The sequence below is a fragment of the Macadamia integrifolia genome, chromosome 6 (genome assembly GCF_013358625.1).
Source record: "Macadamia integrifolia cultivar HAES 741 chromosome 6, SCU_Mint_v3, whole genome shotgun sequence".
NCBI lineage: Eukaryota > Viridiplantae > Streptophyta > Magnoliopsida > Proteales > Proteaceae > Macadamia > Macadamia integrifolia.
In genome coordinates, this window is record NC_056562.1 from 3,283,825 (window position 1) to 3,289,824 (window position 6,000).

General features: G+C 38.6%; 1 protein-coding gene across 4 annotated transcripts in view; it reads right to left on the bottom strand.

The window, feature by feature from the left end:
* LOC122080916 (CHD3-type chromatin-remodeling factor PICKLE) overlaps positions 1-6,000 on the bottom strand; it is a 119,670-nt gene that overhangs the window by 89,809 nt on the left and 23,861 nt on the right. The gene's annotated exons all lie outside the window — the stretch shown is intronic.

Genomic DNA, 6,000 nt, shown 5'->3' on the forward strand with positions numbered 1-6,000 from the left:
TCAATGTGGAGATTCCAGGAGGCTATGATGTCTATTCCTATTGGACCTAGTGACGGGTCTAAGGTGGAGGGAGTGGATTTTGGAGGTAACATCAAAGTAGATGGCTTTCCAAATCTTTCCCAATGAGCGGGAGTTGAAAGTCCATCGACGGATGTTACGCTCCATCCATATATGGTTTATGGTAGCAGAGAACGCAAGCTTTCCAAGGAGCGGGAGTTGGAAGTCCATCTACGGATGGATTTCACATTTTTTGTTTGTAAATATATGTACTTATGTAGTATAGTTTCAGTCAACGAGTCTTAAGTACATTAACAAACTTTGGTCAACACCACAAGTATAATTTTAGGTTTTTTCCATGAAACTAATTATGTGAATGGGTTAGAAATGTCTAAAATAGGACATACACAAAAAATAGGCAAAAAATTGGGGGTCAAAACAAAATTTTCCACCAAACCGGGAAAATCTTCCTGGTTTCCTCGAAATTTCGGTCTCCCTAATGGTCGAAACCTGATATTTTGAACCTTAGTATGTCAATAAAAGTAACAAACCAACGATAACCAAAAATAGAAGCACAATTGGCAGGGCCCCACACATCAAAATGGAATAACAAAAAAGAAGTAGCACTTACATTATTTAAATTGGAATAAAGAGAACGAGTTTGCTTGACTAAAACATAGGTATCACAAAAGAAATCTTTTGGATTACATTTCTAAAATAAACTAGGAAAAACTTTAGCTAAAGTTCCAACAAGAAGATGGAACAAACGCCTATGATAAAGTAACAACTTAGATAAAGGGGCCGAATCAGAATCAATCTAATGAGCTTGATGAACAAAAGAGATGTCATCATCGAGTAAATTGAGACCACCATGCACTCTAGCACAGCCAATCGTTTTCTCCATCATCAGCTCCTAAAAATGCAATGAGAAGGAAAATCAATAATGAGACAGCTAACGGAGAGAAGAGTAGTAGAAAAATTAGGAACAATGTAGGATAGAGGCTAATGATAAAGTGGGAGAACAATTGATAGAACCCTTCCCGAAAACAGAGAGGGAACCATTTGCTACCTGAACCTTGTCTTTACTGGAGCAATGAGAGTACCAGAAAAAGAGACTAGATGAGCCAATCATTGATCAGTGGCACCGCAATCAATTATCTAAGGGCAAGAGACAATTGATGCACAATGACCACAAAAAGAAAAACTTGAGGAGTCAGAAGGGACCAGAGTTGATGCGGAGGCTGAGGCTGAGGCTGAGGCGGATGCAGGTGCAATGGATGATGAAGGCTCCAATTTGATCATCATACGCCTGAGTATAAGAAGCTCATCCTAAGAGAGAGGAGCCAATACTAGCCGGGGCAGACTCAGATGACTCAATATGGTGTGTGTGGGACTAGGAGGACCTACCACGACCACGGCCTCAAGAGGTGGAAGTAAGTCGACCATGATGTTGCCAACAGATGTCCTTGGTGTGTCGTTCCTTACCACAATAGTCATACTTTACAGTCTCCTGCTCAAAGGGAGAATGATCACTGGAACAAGCAGAGCCACCTCTAGGTTATGAACTAGACCCAGAAAGTAAGGCTGAGCGCTCCTGAGAAATGGGCTGCAACATAGCAATGCGATGACTACCCTTCAGTTGAATCAAAGAGTAGGACTTCCCCAAGGATGGGAATGGATCTCGACTAAGCACTTGGGCACAGATCTAATCATACTCGACATTTAGACCAGCCAAAAAATATGCACCCGAAACTTTTCTTCCCGCTTCTCAACGCTAGTGGCATCAACAATACAATTGGCCTTAGAGGTATCATAAACCTATTCGAGAGAAAGAAAAGATTGTGGCGCTATGTGAGAGGTGAGAACTGAAAGAGAGAGAGAGAGAGAGAGAGAGGCGGGGCTGCGACTAGGGTTGTGATCCCAAGGTTGATCTCAGCTCTGATACCATGTTTGATTGTAGGGAATGATTGACCGTCATTGAAAGCCCTACTACCTTTTTTTTTTTTTTTTTTTTTGGCGGGGGGGTGAATAATAAATTCATTACCAGAAAAGAAACAAGGCGGAATAAAGTAGTAGCCCTACCACATTATTTATTATAAGGGAATAAGAGGTACAAGTACAGTAATGCCCTCATGGACAGATTTACCCTTATACACATATTACACCCATATTAAAACAGAAATATTCTCATCTACTAAGGAAAGCTAGATTTCTATGTACAAGGGAATTCATATTCTCTTGAGAGGTGAGATCGGCTAACTCTATAGTTGATAATTTAGCTGATGTGCTAGCATATCCACTTTGAACTAGTATTTCTACAGTATTGAGCAGTCACTTTCTGTTTAGAAGTCATGGACCATCATGTTGTTGTTGGAACTTGTAAGGCAACTAGATAAATGAGATATAAGTTCAATTCCTAGCTTCTACCTGGACATCTCCTTTAGATAAACTTAGCTTGCTTCCAGAATTTTATCTCTTAGGTACAAGGGGAAAGAGTACGTGGAGGTACACAAGTGTGGAGATTTTGTGAAACATATGGCAGGAAAGAAACAACCAAGTGTTCAAAGAAGAAAGGAGATTGTCAAAACAATTATGCGAAAGCATAATGTGATGTAGATGGGACATCCATTCAAACCAGCCAGGTTGGTTCAGCCCTGATTTGATTTCTTCCGATTCGATCAGTCCCATCGAACCAGCCCAGATTTGGTTTAAGACATGCCCTTTTTTTCTCTCCAGCAAACCAGCAGGAGATGACTGGTTGATCTCTTCCAGATTTTGTCTTCATAAAGAACTAAGGATCTTCTAGAAGGCATACAGCTGTCCTATCAAATTGGAAAGAAGACAGACTCCAGAAAAAGATCCCAGCAACTCCCATCGAATTTATCAACAAGGAGAGATGTGTTTCCTATTTGGGTGTTAGTGCTCTAATTCCCTTTTTTACGTTAGCTCAGTAGTCAAGTAGTTAGTTTCCTTCTATTTGTCAAGCAAAGTAGTTAGTTGTTGTTTCCTGTCAAACAAGTGAATCAGTGTAGGAAAATTAGTCACTTTCCTATTTGGTTATTTCCTATTTTGTAAAGGCTTCTCCGCCTATTTAAAAGTACTCGTAATAAGGTTTTGACAAGTTTGATTAATGAAAATTGAAGTTTATCTTCATGGCTGAGAGAGTCTAATTGAGAGGGTGAGATGCCCAAGAAACTGAGAAACTGAGAAGGTGAGAGGCCTGAACCAAACTACTGTTTTCTTCCCCGTTCTCACCCTTCCAACAGATTCCATTTCCTTATTTCTTTAAAAGGTTGTTATTCAGTTTTAAATTTCCGTTACTAATATAGGAGCAAGCCCTACGCCAGCAACAAGGAAGAGTTTCTTGGGCTGGGAATTGATTCCCCTATCAGCCAGCCCTGTGGTCAGTCCTTGGCAGGCCTTTGGGGTTTGTTTAAGCACCCAAGATAAACCTTCTACCAAGAGATAAGGGTCATTGCACCCAAGATAAACTTTCTACCAAGAGATAAGGGTCATTCAAGACCTGCTAGGCTGCTACTGTTTCTGTTATTTTGAGGACCATTCAACCCTACCTGAAGAAGATTCGACCAGCACAGATTAACCAGCAGACACTTGCAACCTCAGCTCTTGGAGATTCTCCCGAAGTTTCCTTTTTCTTGCCCTGATCAAGAAATCCCAGATCTCCCTATTGGCTAGTCTCTAAAGCCCAACTTTTGAGGTTCTAAAGGCCAGCCATAAGGGCCACTCGATCAGGAGATCAAGGCTTCCTGTGCCTGGTTATCAAGTTATCAAAAATCTCCTTATCGTGACCTAAATTCAAGAGCTGAGGTAATATGAAGTCTCTCCAGAATTTTAATCTGATTTTCCTGTCATTGGGTCTGACCATTCAAGAACTCGGTAAAATTTTGCTAACTTCGCTGATTTTGAGAAGGCCAAGACAAAAAATGAGGCAAATTAAGGGATCGACACAATTTCAGTCGAATTTCGCTGATTTCGGTTTACTTTGTTGTTTGTACTTTGTACTCGTATATTTGCAGACAGTATTGTTGGGAGTTGGGTGTCTATGTTACATGCAAGGTCCGAAATCTCATTTCGTTTCGGTGTTTCGGTGGGTTCAGAATCACCAACTCGGCGAGATCTCAGAGAGTTTTGCTGGGTAGCTTGTTTTAAGGTTAATAAACATGCTTAGAACATAAATTTGCAAAAATATTTGAACATGGCATTGTTTTAGAGTTGCACCCTTGTTTGGCAACAACTGTTGAACTGTTCTGGAGAATATGGTATAACATAACAAGCATCATATATGTTTCAAAACACTTTAATACTAATCTCTTATTTTTCTTTTATTTTTAAAATCAAAATAGAATATTTTTCTTTATTTTTAATTAGTAATCTATTTTTCTAATTTTTCAAAAATTAAAATAAATAATTACCAGCTGAAAAAAAAAATATTCACTCCGATAGAGTCATAGAACAGTCAATGGTGAGTAACATATATATAATTGACTTCCATCAAAAGTATATTTACCATAAAAAATAACAATTTATGTTAATGGAAAATGCATTTTTAAACCAGAAAAATAATATGTATATATATACAAAAAAAAAAAAAAAAATTGACTCCGTGAGGTCATAGATCGGCTTCTAATGTCTAACATATAAAAAATCTAGTCCCATCCAACATGTATTTATGTACTATTTCAAAAAAAAATTTTGATTTTGGGGAAAGAACTTTACCTTTCCTAAGCTTGGAATTTGTAGATCTTATTGTAGGAGTGATTTGGAAGGCAATATGTATGAGGATGTGGCTAATTAGAGGCCAATAAGGTGACTTTGTGTTCAAAATGCAAGATGGAACCGAGATTTCACCAAGACAAAACGAGACAGCGTTGACTTTGTCACACCGAAATGAGGTATTTATAAGCCTTTACAATGTAACATTTCGGTATCTCACCGAGATGATACCGATATCTCGGCCGAGATACCGAGATTTCGACCGAGATGATGTACAAAGTGTATTTCGTAGCATATATCGTCTCGGCCAAAAAAAAAATACGAAATAACCGAGATCTCGACGAGATTTTGAACCATGGTTACATGTACTTTGAACTGTTTAATAAATAACTAATCAATATTATGTTTCTTCATTCAAGGTATACAATAAGGCTCGACATATACTGTCAACCAAAGGTGCAAATCCAAACCACCACTTTGTGTGACTTTTCTTGCAATAAAAAAGGTTTACATATGTTCAATATGCTAAAATAAGGTTCCCCTGAAGAATCGGAGCTTAAAATGGTCATTTGCCCCTCTTCCACCCCCCCCCCCAAAAAAAAAATAATTGGTCAATCAGAACATGCTAGCAAAAAATGCACTGCTCAGTCGAAATTTCGCTAATTTCGGTCTAACAAAAACAAGACCAAGGAGAACCAGCTCTATTCATTAAGTGGTCATCATAGGATGGACAGCTTCCCTGGAGGCAGGCACAATTTCTTAGGAGGGCAACACTACTATGTTCCACATGGAATATCTCTCTCCTGGAGGCCTAGATCAACAAACTCCTTAGCAGATTCTCTAGCAAAGGGTGGGATCAATAAAGAAATTTTGTAACCCCAAAGGATAGCTCAGTTGGCAATGACTATCACCCCACAATTAAGAGGCGTCATCTGTTCACCTCTCCTTGGGGCCTACCTATCAAAAAAAATTGTTTCTATACAGAAGCATATCCAATTGTAAGAAATGAGACCAGGATATGCCTCTTTTTTTTTTTTTTTTTTTTTTTCCTTTTTTTGGTAGAACCAGGATATGCTTGTTGCCCTCATATTTTGTATGGCCCCTTAGTTGGGCAGTATACATGTTTTACAGGTGCATTTACATACCAAATCCTACATATTGGTCACTCGGAAGTCAAAAACATACTAGGACTTCTAACCATTGCACACCTTTGTTTTCTTTTTCCTTTTGTTTTCCTTCTTTTTTTCTTTTTTTCTTTTTTTTTCTTTT